This window comes from Pan troglodytes, chromosome 4 (genome assembly GCF_028858775.2).
Source record: "Pan troglodytes isolate AG18354 chromosome 4, NHGRI_mPanTro3-v2.0_pri, whole genome shotgun sequence".
NCBI classification, from domain to species: Eukaryota; Metazoa; Chordata; class Mammalia; order Primates; family Hominidae; genus Pan; species Pan troglodytes.
In genome coordinates, this window is record NC_072402.2 from 173,104,798 (window position 1) to 173,120,820 (window position 16,023).

The 16,023-nt window shown below is 41.9% G+C and overlaps 1 non-coding gene across 1 annotated transcript; it reads right to left on the reverse strand.

The window, feature by feature from the left end:
• Positions 1-3,741: 3,741 nt before the first annotated feature.
• Positions 3,742-3,844, reverse strand: LOC112209366 (small nucleolar RNA U13). Its single transcript, XR_002944103.1, has one exon. It is a non-coding gene; the product is annotated as a small nucleolar RNA U13 (small nucleolar RNA).
• Positions 3,845-16,023: the final 12,179 nt, after the last annotated feature.

Sequence of the window (16,023 nt, forward strand, 5' to 3'; positions counted from 1 at the left end):
CGCCCGCTACCACGCCCGGCTAATTTTTTTTTTGTATTTTTAGTAGAGACGGGGTTTCACCGTGTTAGCCAGGATGGTCTCGATCTCCTGACCTCGTGATCCACCCGCCTCGGCCTCCCAAAGTGCTGGGATTACAGGCGTGAGCCACCGCGCCCGGCCGCCACTGCTCTTGTAATTAAAAAACAAGGATGACAAACACAGCACAACACCTGGGCTTCAGGTGGGATCATGCTCAAGAAAACAGCAGTTTAACAGTGGGAAAATATTTGACACGACATTTAAATATTAATCAAAATTGTGTTCAAAGGAACATTCATAACATACTTCATATTCTCATTTCTCTCAAGCCCACCAGCTGCTCAAAAAACCTTTTTGTTTTGCTTGAAAAATCACCTAAATTATTTCAAACTAGCCCATACTGACCTTTATCTTTTTCTCTCAACCCATTTATCTGACAAGTCCAGGTGATCAAATCAACACATACCATTTTGGTAGTGATTGAGAGCTATTTCTTGATCACAAGTAAATTTCTGTCATTTTCAATGAAATGACAATTTCTGTCATTTCAATATTAAATCTCCTCCCTACTCATATGCTATGGTTTGAATGTCTCTGCCAAAACTCATGTTGAAATTTAATTGCCATTGTGACAGGATTAAGAGTTGGGACCTTTAAGAGGTGATTAGGCCAAAGGGTTCTGCCCTCCTGGGTGGACTAATGCCATTATCTCGTTATCTCTGGAGTGGGTTAGTTACTGCTGGAGAGAGCTCCTGATAAAAGGATAAGTTCAGCCTCCATTCCCTCCCTGCCTCTTGTGTAGTCTCTTCTTCTGCCAAGTTATGATGCCACCCCACGATCTGAGACTTCCCAGCCTCCAGGAACTATGAGCCAAATAAACTTACATTGTTTATAATTTACCCAGTTGGTGGTATTCTGTTACAGTAGCAGAAAACAGACTAGACATCATAACATACAAAAAAGGCTCAGAAACCCAGCCAGCAAAGCAAAAACGACTAACAGGTAGAGAAGGAGAGAACCTGAGAATAACCAAGGAGGTGATTTTGTTTAAGATCACCAGGAAAACCAGAGTGTTGGACCAGTTTGTCTATCATTCTATAACTCACTGCCTGAGATTCCTTCCTAACAGACGTAGGTCACTGGCTTTTGAACGTCATTGCTGAGAGAATAGGAAAGAGTAAAATGGGGCTGAAATCTCACTGTTTCACTTTGCACAGAGTGTGAATTTCAGAGGAACTTACAGTTTTGCTAGAGGTTTGGAGTTTTTCCTATTTTCTTATTTGAAGCTACGGTGAAACAAAGCCTTCTATTTTGTTCTATAAAAATCTCCCCCACAAACCTCAAGAACACAAATGTAAATGCAATCAGGTATTAGATCATGCTGAGAATGTAAACCCAACACAAAAGCACCTTTGTTTCCCAATTTAGTGTGTCTTTTAAGCTCTACTGTGGGTGATTTACGCACTGCGAAGAGGAGGAGGTCAAAATGATGCTTTTCAACAAATCTTTATTTGGAGTATATAAAAGTCAGTGAATACAGAAGGCACGCTATCAAAGGGGAGCTTAATCTCATAAAAGACTAAATAAAGCAACAGAACGGTCAAGTATATCAAATGATGTATTTAAGACTCTTTGGGATTATTAAAGCGGACTTCATACACAAAATGATTAGCTTACGATGTTAGTGAAAAGAAGATAAAGTTTGGCCGACCTTGACTAAGTAACTAGAATGCATGTTTCAGACAATAATGTAACTTTTCTGAAATTCCTAATCCCATGTCATATTTTCCTCTCCTATAGTTATACAATTCAAAAATCAACACTTTAAAATTTCAAAATCAATATATATCAGTTTCTGCAGTGGTTGGTGGGTAGTGTAACATGCATAATGTGTTTTCTATTGTTGCACCTGCTCTTCGTTCTGTTTTTCCCCTCTTTTCTGCCTTTTATAGGCTTAACTGAGTAGTTTTTATAATTCCGTTTCATCTTTTTTATTGGCTAATTTTCTATATTTTTTGTTATTTTCATGGTTGCTTTAGAGTTTATATCATTTCTCTGTCTATATATATATACACACACATACACATATATATATTTTACAATATACATATGTAATATTTTTCGAAGCCTGCATTCAAGTGATATTATATCATTCCATATATCATTAAGAACACTACAATAGTATTCTTCCAAGTCTTCTTAAATGGTCAATTTTCTTTTAAAGAACTCTAAGTAATAAGAAATAAATACTATATGTTTCCCATGTGCCATTTCTGATGTTCTTCCTTTTTATATAGATCCCTATCGCCATCTGGGATCATCTTTCTGCTAGAAGGACTACCTTTAACATTTCCTGAAGTGCAGGGCTGCTGGTGGTTGATTTTCTTCAGCTTTTATATCTCTAAAAAGTATCCATTTTGCTTTCATTCTTGAAAGATATTTTTGCTAGATATAGAATTCTAGATGGACAGATTTTTCATTTTAATGGTTTCAGATGTTGATCTGCTATCTTCTTATTTATATTGTTTCCAACAAAATATCTGCCATCACCCTTATCTTTGTCCTTCTCTACATAGCATGTCTTTCTTTCCTCTGGCTATTAAGATTTTTCTTTTCTTTATCACTGGTTTTGGGCAATTTGATCAAGATCTACCTCAGAGTAGTTTTCTTCAAATCTTTAGCACGTTTGGGATTTGTTGAGTTTTTCTAATCTGTAGGCTTACAGTTTTTGTCAAATTTCGAAAACTTTGGTCATTATTCCTTAATTTTGCTTTGTTTTGTTTTGTTTTGTTTTGTTTTTTTGAGACAGAGTCTCACTCTGTCATTCAGGCTAGAGTGCAGTGGCACAATCTCTGCTCACTGCAATGTTGGCCTCCTGGGCTCAAGTGATTCTTCTGCCCCAGCCTCCTGAGTAGCTGGGATTACAGGTGCACACCACCATGCCCAGCTAATTTTTGTATTTTTAGTAAAGATGGGGTTTCAGCAGGTTGGCCAGGCTGGTCTCGAACTCCTAACCTCAAGTGATCTGCCCACTTTGGCCTACCAAAGTGTTGGGATTACCGGCGTGAGCCACTGCACCTGGTCTAAATATTTTTTTTGAATTTTTCCCCTTTTATTCTCTTCTTTGGGTTCTTCAAATGCATGGACTGCTTGCAGTTGGCCTCCAACTCACTGATGCAAGTTCTCTTCTCCTTACTCTCTTTTCCCTCGGTATTACATTTTGGATAGTTTCTATTGTTATATTTTTGAGTCAACTAACATTTTTCTTCTGCAAGGTCTAATGTGTTGTCAGATCTCATTCTGTGTATTTTTCATTTCACATTTTGTAGTTTTCTTCTCTGAAAGTTCATTTTATGTCTTTTTTAAATTTCCTGTGTATCTACTTAAGTTTCTGAATATATGAAATATGGTTATAATAACTATTTTAATGTCCTTCTTTGCTAATTCTAACCTCTGTGTCCATTCAATTGATTTTTCTCTTCATTATGGGTCATATTTGTCTAATTCTTTTCATGCCTGCTAATTTTTTTGGATGCCCTACATTGCAAATTTTATCTAGTTGGTGCTAGCCTTTTTTATTCTTAAAAATATTCTTGAGCTTTGCTCTAGAACATAATTAAGTTATTTGGAAATAATTTGATCCTTCAGTTCTTGCTTTTTTTCTTTTTCTTTCTTTTTTTCCCTCTTTTTTCTTTTGTCCCTTTTTTCCCCTTTTTTTCCTCACATCAGATGAGTGACGTGCTGACACTGTAACAAGGTTTAAGGCAGCACATCACACACATAAGCATGAAAACCCAATCATCATGCTTATGAACCACAAAAGGATTCAGGTATTGCTTTTAAGAGGTGCTAGGTAGAACCAGAGCAGAGTTTAATCTGGGGTTATTTATTTTGTGTTACGGAAGCAAGATTCTTTTTCAGTGTATCTGGCTGGTGGTGGCAAACCCTGTTCATGGCCCTGTGTCAGTGCCAGACACTGAGATACTGTTCCTTATAATTTCCACACTTATATTTCTGCACACTCATGTACTGGTTAGTCCTCTGCTGAACGCTCAAAGGGCACTCTCTGAAGATCTCCGGAGTCCTTTCTGTCTCTCTCTCTCTCTCTCTCTCTCTCTCTCTCTCTCTCTCTGTCTCTTTCTCTGCAGGTCTCTCCTTTGCAGTACTCTGTTCTGTGACCTCTGGTTGTCTTGATCTCCCTGGACCCTTAGTTCTGTTCACTCAACTCAGGGAGTCTCCCGGACTCCACCTGTATTCCCCCTCCCTGCGCCATGGCTTGGACCATCTTTTGAGGCAGTAAGCTGGGTGACAGTAAGTCTTACCTCATTTTTCCCCATCTTTCGGGGATCGCTGTCCTTTGTTTCCTGACATCCAGTATCTGGAGAAACGTGTATTTTGTTCATATAATTGGTTGTATCTGGTGGGAGGGCAAATCTAATCCCTGTTATTCCATATTGTCTGGAAGCAGAGATCAAGAAAAGTCACAACTTTTAGAGTTAAGTCTCAACTTTTTAGGTTTTAAATCTTAAAAGGCAAAGGAATCTAATCAGGCAAGAAGAACTGAGGTTAGAAGTGGAGACTAGTCCAGTAATACTTTAATACCCCAAAACTGCTCTTGGTTCATGGCTCTGGCCCTCCATAGCATCAAATCTAGCCCTGGCCACACCTGTCATTACGGTTCCAGCATTCTCATCTTCCCCCATCTAAATCCTTCACTTTTAGGAGACATAGAGGGTCCATTTGGCTCAGCCTGGTCTTTAGGGGCTTTGGGGAGTGCCAATGCTTTGAGAAGGGATGGAATGGTTACGAACACCACCATGCCTTCCCTAAGTATTTTTTGAGTGCCTATTATTGGCCAGGTACTGTTCTAGGTGTTGGGATCATAGCAGTGAACAAAACAAACCTCCCTGTCCTCATAGAATTTATATCCCAGTGATAAATGATAAATACCTTTAGCACAACACAATATAGAATTGCTATAAGCTTTGATTTCGTTGAAAAAGAAAAATGCACTTGCTAGCAAAGTCATAACCTAAGCTGAGATGAAAGACAGGCTAATCCACAAAAATTGTTTATCCTGTGTAAACATAGAATCTATTTAAGTCACCTTAGAGAGTCTTCTTTAGGCCATTTATAGAAAACAGGAATGAAGCCCAGGGGAGAGTCTCTGCAGTGAAAAATGCTGAAGTGGGCTCTTGAGGCTGGAAATCAATGCTTTGCGAAGAAATGAAAGCTGCTAATTTGTCTGCTCGGCCCATGAGATTATATATCACTGGAGGAGCCCAGAGAGTATCCTTCAATTCACAAAGGGCTTTCCTCTCAGCCTGCCTCTGCAATGGTTTAATTACTTCCCCTCCCTAGAACACAAGCACTGGTCACTCTCACCCCCAGCTTCAGGTATCCCAATTCAGGAGACGAGCCTGGGGCTGCAGTGGAAGGAACAGTGGGTCAGACAGACCTGGGTTTGAATCTTGGCTCCATTACTATCAAGCTGTGGGGCCTTGGTCAAGTTTCTTCACCTACATGCCCTCCTTATTTCCCACCCCTGAAAATGCAAATACAGCTGCCAAGAAGCTTACGTGAAATCCCGACCAAAGTATCAAGTATATAAGCACAGATCAGGAAATCTTCCCTTGCATTGCATTTTGTCTTGGCAAAGGCTGTATGTAAAGTGTACATTCACTGGTCTTTTCCAGCCCAGCATCCACTTCACCTTCTCTGAAGAAAACATCCCAGATTATTTTGGGGAAATGGCGTGTTCTTTATCGAATACATTCTGCTGGTCTGATAGGGCCTGCCCCTCCCTAGCTAAGGGAGTAGACACATAACCTGAGACAGGTTGACCAGATGCTTCCTCCCTGAGATTTGTATCTTCAGCAGAAGGACAGAGAAATTGAACACATATGAATGAAACAGCATCAGCCTCATCAGCATCCCTCTGACCAGACTGATTCTGCTGTGAGATTATTTATGGAACTCTTGCTTCCAGAAGCCCTGGGTGCTTTGTTCCTTGTCCTTTCCCAAGCCTGGCTCTACAGCCTCCCCTCCACTCAGTGTTACCTTTCCAGTGAATTTCCATTTGATTAGGTTAGCCATGGTACATTTCTGTGACTTACAATCAGAGAGCTCTATCTGATCAGCTGAAGAAGAAGAGGAAGAGAAGAAGGAAGAGGAGGAGGAGGGAGAGGAGAAAGAGAGAGAGGGGAAGAGGGAAAGAGGAGGAGGGAAAAGGGCAGAAGGAGAAAGGAGAGGAGAAGGAATAGGGAGGGAAACACGTTTTATGTCTTATTTGGATTTAACGCAGCTGGAGCCACAGTTTTGGCTTGCCTGGCCAGCGAAGAGAAGAATTAAACACAAGGAACCTCAGGTTTTTTCCCAATTAACAGATGACTGATGACCCTACATCATCTATATAATGATGGATCTTCCCCCATAATTTACTTCATTTACAAACTTCATTCCCTATAATAAACATATTTAAAAGATTAAATAAATGAAGTGTATTACCTGCTTCTAGTGGGCAATCCCCTGCTATCTTACCTGGAATCATCAGAGCTAGCAGACACCAAATCGCCCAATTTTGGACACTGAGATTGGCCTGATTAGCTGTACCTCCAGAAATACAGCTAATGGAGGTGCCCATCCCAGCTTTGGGAGGGTGGATAGAGCACCAAAAGAGACTTTACGGAGGATGCAACACTGAATCTGATCTTAAAGAAAGATCTCATAGGACATGCTTAGATGAAGAAGGAGGGAAAAGCATGTTCGCAGAAGGAACAATGTATGCAAAGACTCAGGTGGGAGTGTGTGGGGAGGGGAGAAAGAGGGTCCTTTTAAAATCAGAGCACTTTTGAGGTCAATGTACTTTTATCCAGAGATTTATAGAGTCTCAAGGATACCCGAGAGACCTTGTTATGCTCATGAAGTAGAGAAACTGGAAGAAGTCCACATATTTTAGTAGTTTTGTTACTGGAAAGGAGACTCAATCTAGACACCAAGAGAGGGTTCTTGGATCTTGTGCAAGAAAGAATTCAGGGTGAGTCCATAGAGTAAAGCTAAAGCAAATTTATTAGGAAAGTAAAGGAATAAATAATGGCTACTCCGTAGACAGAGCAGCCCCGAGGGCTGCTGGTTGCCCATTTTTGTGACTATTTATTGATTATATGCTAAACAAGGGGTGGATTATTCAGGCCTCTCCTCTTTAGACCATATAGGGCAACTTCCTGACATTGTCATGGCATTTGTAAACTGTCATGAGGCTGGTGGGAGTGTAGTAGTGAGGACAACCAGAGGTCACTCTCGTCGCCATCTTGGTTTTGGTGGGTTTTGGCTGGCTTTTTTACTGCAGCCTGTTTTATCAGCAAGGTCTTTATGACCTGTATCTTGTGCTAACCCCCTGTCTCATCCTGTGACTTAGAATGCCTTAACCATCTTGGAATGCAGCCCAATAGGTCTCAGCCTCATTTTACGCAGCTCCTATTCAAGATGGAGTTGCTCTGGTTCAACACCTCTGACAGCTTTAATTTGGAAGAGATGGAAAACTTTGAGGACGTCCCGGAGAATGACCAGCAACCTCACAGACAGAATCCTGGGTACCTTGGGTAAAGGTTTCCTCTCCATGCCACCCACAAGACACTGTGACCCCAATCTCCAGCCCTCCACCTCTCTGGAATTTTTCTATTATATCATCTGTCCACTCAACAGCTCCCCCAGATTTTACTTGTGTTTTTTATCAAACTTATCATCTTCCTCCAAAACTCGCTGCTCCTCTTGTAATTCCTCCGTTGGTGAAAAACACTCCATCTTCTCCATACACGACAACAATTGGACTTCAAAATGAACTTTTGCACATCAAATGGCACTGTAAACAGAGTAAAAAGACAACCTATAGGTCAGGAGCAGTGGCTCACGCCTGTAATCCCAGCACTTTGGGAGGCTGAGGATCATGAGGTCAGGAGATTGAGAGCACCCTGGCTAACACGGTGAAACCCCGTCTCTACTAAAAATACATTACATATAAGCATTGTGTAATGCTTCCCCTGCCTACACCACGTTCAGAGTCATGTACTCTTGCTCATTCTTCTGGGATTCGGGGAGACATCTGCTCCTTTCACCTGATTTTAATACCCAGTGTTCTAATCCAGGTCTCAATGTCTCTTGTATGGGTTACCTCAACCAGCCTCCGCATCAACATCCCAGCCTCCCCAAGGCATACACCATGGACCTGAGTTGTTAGGTCATGGGCTATGTGTCTCCAGCTTTCAGAGAAACTGTAAAATCAGAGGAGCAGCACCTCTAATTGACTCTTCTATTTCTACCTGAGGCAACCGGATATGGTAGCAAATATTATACCCTATTTGCCCCTTACTTTAAAATCCATTGCTTCGTTATATAAACTTTTACTAGGTCTTAGATTTCTTTAGGTCTTGCCTTATTGGAAGAAATTCTGTGTGCAATCTTGCTGAAGAAGATCCTCCTAAATGTAGGTAAAGGAAGGAAAAAAGCTGGTGTGGCTTCACCTGTAGATGAAATCCTGAACAGTACAGCCTTTTAGGAAAAAAAAAATGATAAAATTGGAAGTAGGAAACATTTCAAGAATAAAACTCTGGGGCGAAGTTTAGAAGGGGGATGAAGGATAAAAGACTACACATTGGGTAGAGTGTACACTGCTCAGGTGATGAATCCCCCAAAATCTCAGAAATCACCACTAAAGAATTTATCCATGTAACCAAACACCACCTGTTCCCCAAAAACAGTTGAACTAAAAATTAAAAAAAAAAAAAAAACCTCCATTCCCTGATTAGAAACCACAAAAGGGGCCTTAAGAGGTTGTCTGTAAATAATGTACCTTGAATCTCTCAAGGTCTTTCATGCTGATTGACCATCACAGGAAATGGTATTCAAATCAGCATCTATCATTTTCGGAAGGTTTATAAACTGACATTTTACTTTGCCAGAAATAGGAGACTCAGAATCCAACCTTGTTTGTGTCTTCTCTCGTGTTACAGAGGCAAATGAACTGATGAACCTGGCAGATTTCCCATCTTCAAACAATGATGGTTCATGCTGACACTCTGTCCCTGGCTGCAGAGGGCACCTCTTTTTTTGGTCACCTGACAAAAAACAACAATTGGATTGGTCTCTCCCAGACCACGTGGTCCTCGCAGGCTGCCCATCATGGGCCTCAACTCCCCTGACCACGTGGGACAGGCACAAGACCCACAGTACTCTGTTCAGACTCTCTCAGGCATCTGAAATTTCCATGGAGACAGAAGGACAAAAGGACAGAGCTGTCTTTTCAACAAATGTTGCTGGAAGAACTGGATATCTACTTGCCGAAGAATGAAGTCATACCCTTATCTCACAGTATCTACAAAAACTAGCTTAAAATAGACTAAAGAGCTAAACGGAAAAGTTAAAATTATAAAACATAAGGAGAAAGCTTCATGGCATTGGATTTGGCAGTGATTTCTTCTTTATGACACTAAAAGCACAGGCGACAAAAGAAAAAAGACGGAAATTGGACTCCAAAATAAAGAATTTTGCACATCAAAAGCCACTGTAAACAGAGTAAAAAGACAACCTATAGGCCGGGCTCGTGGGGCTCACGCCTGTAATCCCAACACTTTGGGAAGCCGAGGCAGGTGGATCATGAAGTCAGGAGATCGAGACCATCCTGGCTAACACGGTGAAACCTTAAAAATACAAAAACAAAATGAGCCGGGCGTGGCGGCGGGCACCTGTAGTCCCAGCTACTAGAGAGGCTGAGGCGGGAGAATGGCGTGAACCCAGGAGGCGGAGCTTGCAGCGAGCCGAGATCGCGCCACTGCACTACAGAGCAAGACTCCGTCTCAAAAAAAAAAAAAAAAGACAACCTATAGAATGGGAGAAAATGTTTGTAAATCAAATTCCTAATAAAAAAATTAATATTCATAATATGTAAAGGACTCCTATAACTCAACAACAACAATTAAAAACTAGGCAAAGGACTTCAATAGACATTTCTCCAAATAAGTTATACAAATGGCCAATGAGCCCAGGAAGAGATGTTCAGCATCACTAATCATTAGGGAAATGGAAACCAAAACCACAGTGAGATCCTACCTCACACCCATTAGGATGGCTACTATCAAACAAGCAGAGAATAGCAGGTGTTGGTGAGGATGTAGAGGGATTGGAAGGAACTCTTGCACATTGCTGGTGGAAATGTAAAATGGTGCAGCTACTATGGAAAGCAGCAAGGAAGTTCCTCAAAAACTTAAAAATGGAATTACCATATATGATCCAGCAATTTTGTTTCTAGGTGCATAACCCAAAGGAATTGAAGGCTGGAACTCAAAGAGTTATTTGTACACCTATGTTTGCAACAGCATCATTTACAGTAGTGTGAAAAAATCACCGTGGGCATGTTGACATTTTAAAGCATTTATTTGAGCAGACAATGATTCATGAATCTGGTAACACCAAACTGCAAGTAGTTTGGGCTCCACCAAGAGGGTGTGAGGGGAAAATTGTTAAAAGGTGTTCATGAAAGCAAGACAAAGAAAATATTTGATTGGCTAAGGCAGGAAGTCTCCAGTTAGAGGTCAGCTGGAGGTTTCTGATTGGTAAATTCTGTAGTGAGAGGTTAGTTAGCAGTTTCTGAATGGTTAAGCTGGGGTTTCATTTTCCCAGGCTATGGTCACTCACACTGAATGGGGTTTCAGTTTGCTTATGTAGGAATCCAAGGTACTGGGTTCTCAGCCACATGGACTCCAAATTAATTGTTTTTAACAATAGCCAAAAGGTTAATCGGCTCAAATGTCCACTGATGGAATGAGTCAATTAATTTGTTTACTTGTCCATGAATGAGTAAACAAAATGTGGTATATACATACAATTAAATATTATTCAGCCTTAAAAAGGAAGAAAATTCTGACCCATGCCATAATGTGGATGAACTTTGAAGACATTACGCTAAGTAAGATAAGCCAGTCACAAAAATAACAAACTCTGTGTGATTCCCCTCATAGGGGGTCCGTAGTCAAATTCATAGAAACAGAATAGTGGTTGCGGGGGCTGGGCAGAGGGGGAGTCATTGTCTAATTTGTAGTGTTAAATTAAGCTTAGCCTAAAGCGGACTGCTTACATATTTTAAGTTTAGCCTAAAGATCCCTCCATACATGGTGAACTGTCTCCTAACTGGATGTATGAACAGATTGTAACCTACTCTTGTACCAGTCACTGAGTTTCTGCAAATCAAAGGTGACCAGACCCTGTTTAAATAAGGCAAACATTGAGCTGTAGCCAATACAGTAGTTTCTGCACCTCACTTCCAGTTTCTGTACATTACTTTCCTTTTTCTGTCCAGCGATCTTTGACCACACTGCAGCAACGGGGTCTCTCTGAACCTAGTCTGGTTTAGGAGACTGCCCAATTCATGAATCTTTCTTTGTTCATTTAAACTCTGTTAAATTTAATTTATCTGAAGTCTTTATTTTAACAATTACAGAGTTTCAGTTTTGCAAAATATAAAGAGTTCTGTGGATAGATGGTGGTGATGGTTTCACAACAACGTGATGGTAGTCAATGCCACTGATCCATACCCTTAAACAGAGTGAAAATGGTCAATTTTATATTATTTTATCACAATAAAAAGAAAAGGAGGTCAGAGCTGAGCCATCAGGCAACAGCCTCCAGAGTCTTGCTCTGTCATTGTGTGCTGTTGAAGCCCCCGGTGCTTCCCTGACCCCTCCATGGCAGACCTGAAGGATCGGCGCTCTTTTCTAGCCTGTGAGTGCCCCGTTATGTTTACCATCAAGTCCTCTTTCGGACGAAGTCAGCCAGGGTAGGCTTCCTTTTGCCAAAGAACATTCCCTGAAATGCCAGCATTCTATATAAAGTGGCTGCAGCTATCTGCCTACCAGAGAGCCATCCCCAAATTGTTCTATGGAAAAAAGAATACCTGCCGTTTGCTTGCCACCCCTTATGCACCCTGCTGCCACCTCGTTCCAGGGTCATCCTGAGCCCTCCAGAATGAAGATTTATTTGGCAGTACATTCATGTTTTTATTTTGGTTTCTGTCTAATATTCTTTCCTATTTTCATTCCTGCAGTGGCAGGTACCACAGCTCATGGGCCGGTAAAAGCTACCAATTGCACCAGTCCTGATTCCTGGGCATGATGTGATAGTCTTCACTCATCCCGTCTGGGTGAGGAGCTTGTGCAGACATCATCTTCATCTTACCCAAGAGAAAATGGAGGCTCCAAGAGGGGAGGGGATTTTCCCAAAGTCTCAGAATGAATAAGATGATGGAGCCAGTGTCTTGCCCAGCCCTGTCTAACTTCAAAGACCATAATCTCTATCCATTGGAGAAAGCGTGGCTGGGATATTCTGTATATCGGAGTAGCTCTTGGATCAAATGCTAAAGAGCCAGAGATAACTCTCCAAATCACATAGATTGATTTGAGACTAAGACTCATTATTATTACTTAAAAAATATATTTTTTAAACTACTTATGGCATGAAAAGCAAATTTGCAAATTGAAACAAGGCAGTCAATAGATCAACAGATGTCATTTTTTAAAGCCAAATTGAACACATTCACTAGAGCATATGAGACTCAGTGGCAGAGCAAGAGATCATGAAATTAAATTAAATTTACTTTAATTAATGTATAAATCTACAATTTAATTAATTGGGTTAAATTACTGCAAAACACAGCCAATCTCAAATGGAGGGATTTCTGAATCAAAGCCAGTATAAAAATGTTGTTCTAATGAGAACACATGGACACAGGGAGGGGAACATCACACACAGGGGCCTGTCAGGGGGTCAAGGGGGAAGGGGAGGGAGAGTATTAGAACAAATACCTAATGCATGTGGGGCTTAAAACCTAGATGATGGGTTGATAGGTGCAGCAAACCACCATGGCACATGTATACCTATGTAACAAACCTGCATGTTCAGCACACGTATCCCAGAACTTAAAGTACAATTTAAAAAAAAAAAAATGTTCTTCTATATTTGCTGCAACATAATCAATGTCATGTTATTGCTCATATATGTCGCAGTGAACACACACGCCTAAAAAATAATGATGGCTACAAAACCAACACAGTGAGAAGGAAACTAATGTTTTGTTGGTGCCCTCTATGGGCCAACTGTGATGAAAGTTTTATCATCCTTGTTTTGAATACGAAGAAACTACAGCACTGAAATACTTGTTAACTAGCCTGAGGTCATATACTAAGAAGAGGCAAAGCTGAGATTCATACTTGATTCTATCTGATTCCAAAGTCTGGCCTTGTTCCATGATCTTTCAAGTTTACGTATTCATTTATCCGATGACGTATTTATACACACACAGTACACACACTGCTCCTAAATCACCGTGGACTTATTTACAATTTATAATTGTAATAATTGCTATGAAAGAAAGCAAACAATAGGAAGCATTAAGAGAAAATACAGACTGGGGGTGACCTTTTTGGTAAATTATTGTTCATAATATTTGCTGCCTTTCCTTGGGAGAATATTCTACTTGCCCAGCTCATTGACTTCAGGCTTAGCTATGGGACTTTATACATCCCTAAGGAACACATGCTTTGTACTGTATGGGACTATTATAGGTCCCCACCCTGGGGAACTGGGGAGTGTCCATGTGACCTGATTTAGCCAATAAAATGAGGCTGGAGAGAAGTGTATTATTGCCAGGAAGAAGCCTGGTTTTTATGCTTAAGGCTCACCAACTTTCTCCACTCCGCCCTAAGTCCAGCAATGTCCCAGTGAAGGCTGTTCATCAGCCTGTGTCCCAGAGTGAAGTCTTTGTGAACAGGAGCTGCAGCTGGCCCTCGATAGAATTGTCATTGTTGGACCAGGCACAGTGGCTCACGCCTGTAATTCCACCACTTTGGGAGGCCCAGGTGGGTGGATCACTCGAGGCCAGGAGTTTGAGACCAGCCTGGCCAACATGGCAAAACCCCGTCTCTACTAAAATACAAAAGTTAGCTGGGCGTGGTGGGACACGACTGTAATTCCAGCTACCTGGGAGGCTGGGGCATGAGAATTGCTTGAACCCGGGAGTGGCCGAGATCGCGCCACTGCACTCCAGCCTGGGCGACTGAGCGAGACTCTGTCTCAAAGACAAAACAAAACAAAAAAGAATTGTTGTTGTAAGTCACTGAGATTCGAGGATCATTTGCTAGCACAACATAATTTAACCTATCCCGATGGATGAGCCTTCTTAACTTGGGGGTGAGTGAAGACCTCTTGGAAGAAGTGACGTTTGAGCTGAGACCTGAATAAAGGGAAGGATTCTATCTGTGAAAGAGCCAGGAGGGGAGAGATTTCCAGACAGCGCAAAACAGCCAGCGCACAAGCCGCGGGGTGGGGAAGAACTCAGCACACTTGAGGAAAGGAGGCCCGAGTTACCGAGCTGACGAGAGTGGTGAGGGATGAAGCCAGAGATATGTCCACGCCTGAGCACAAGGGCCTCGCCAGCCACGTGAGGAGGTTGGGCGGTATTCCATGTGTGACAGGAGGACACCCAGGGAGCCAAGCGGTGGAACGATGTGGTCAGATCCAAGCATGTAAGATTGTCCTCAATGCTGGGTAGTAGAGGAAGCAGGGAAACCAAGTAGGAGGCTTTGTTCAGGCCTGTTAAGGGCCGAATGGTGTTCCCCAGTAAATCACATGCTGAATACTAACCCCCAGTAGCTCAGAATGTGGCCTTCTATGGAAATAGGATGGTTGCATGTGTAATTAAGTTTAGATGAAGTCACGCTAGAGGAAGGTGGTTCCTTAATCCACATAACTGGTATGCTTATAAAAAAAAAAAAAAAAGAAAATTTGGGGCCAGGCGTGGTGGCTCATGCCTGTAATCTCAGCATTTTGAGAGGCCGAGGCGGGCAGATCACGAGGTCAAAAGACTGAGACTATCCGGGCCGACATGGTGAAATCCCATCTCTACTAAAAATACAAAAATTAACTGGGCATGGTGGCACATGCCTGTAGTCCCAGCTACTCGGGAGCCTGAGGCAGGCGAATCACTTGAACCCAGGAGAAGGAGGTTGCAGTGAACCAAGATCATGCCACTGCACTCCAGCTTGGCGACAGAGCGAGATTCTGTCCCAAAAAAAAATAAAATAAGTGACAAAGAGGAAATTTGGCTGCACACAGACACACAAGGAGAATGCCATGCGATGAAGGCAGACATTGGGGTGGTGCTCGCACAAGCCACAGCATACCAACAATTATCAGCAAACCACCAGCAGCAGAGCCAAGGGCATGGAACAGATCCTCTCTCACAGCCCCAAGAAAGAACCAACCCTGCCGACACTCTGAACTTGGGCTTTCAGCCTCCAGAACTGCAAGACAATAAATTTCTGTTGCTTAATTCACTCAGTTCATGGTACTTTGCTATGTCACCCTAGCAAACTAACACAAGGCTAGAAACAATGGTGCCTTGGACTGGAGTCTTAGCACTGGAGGTCGTCAAAAAGTAGATGAATTCAAGGTTTTGTTCTGGGTTTTTTTGTTTTTTTTTTTGAGACAGAGTTTTGCTCTGTTGCCCAGGCTGGAGTGCAGTGGCTCTATCTCAGCTCATTGGAACCTCCACTTCCCCAGTTCAAAAAATTCTCCTGCTTCAGCCTCCCCAGTAGCTGGGATTACAGGTGCATGCCACCACGCTCCGCTAATTTTTTGTATTTTTAGTAGAGACAGGGTTTCACCTTATTGGCCAGGCTGGTCTGGAACTCCTGACCTCAAGTGATCTGTCCACCTTGGCCTCCCAAAGTGCTGAGATTACAGGTGTGAGCCACCACACCTGGCCTCAAGGTACATTTTTGAAGGTGGAAATAATGGAAGTTTCTATCGGATTAGACATAGGTTATAATGGAAAGGGAGGAATTAAAGAGGAAATTCTCAAAATTGTGTATCATGCACTCTGTTCAATGCTTTCATGGATTATTGCCTCATTTCATCTTCACCAAAGTCCCATGTATCAATTGGGTCCCCTGGGATGCA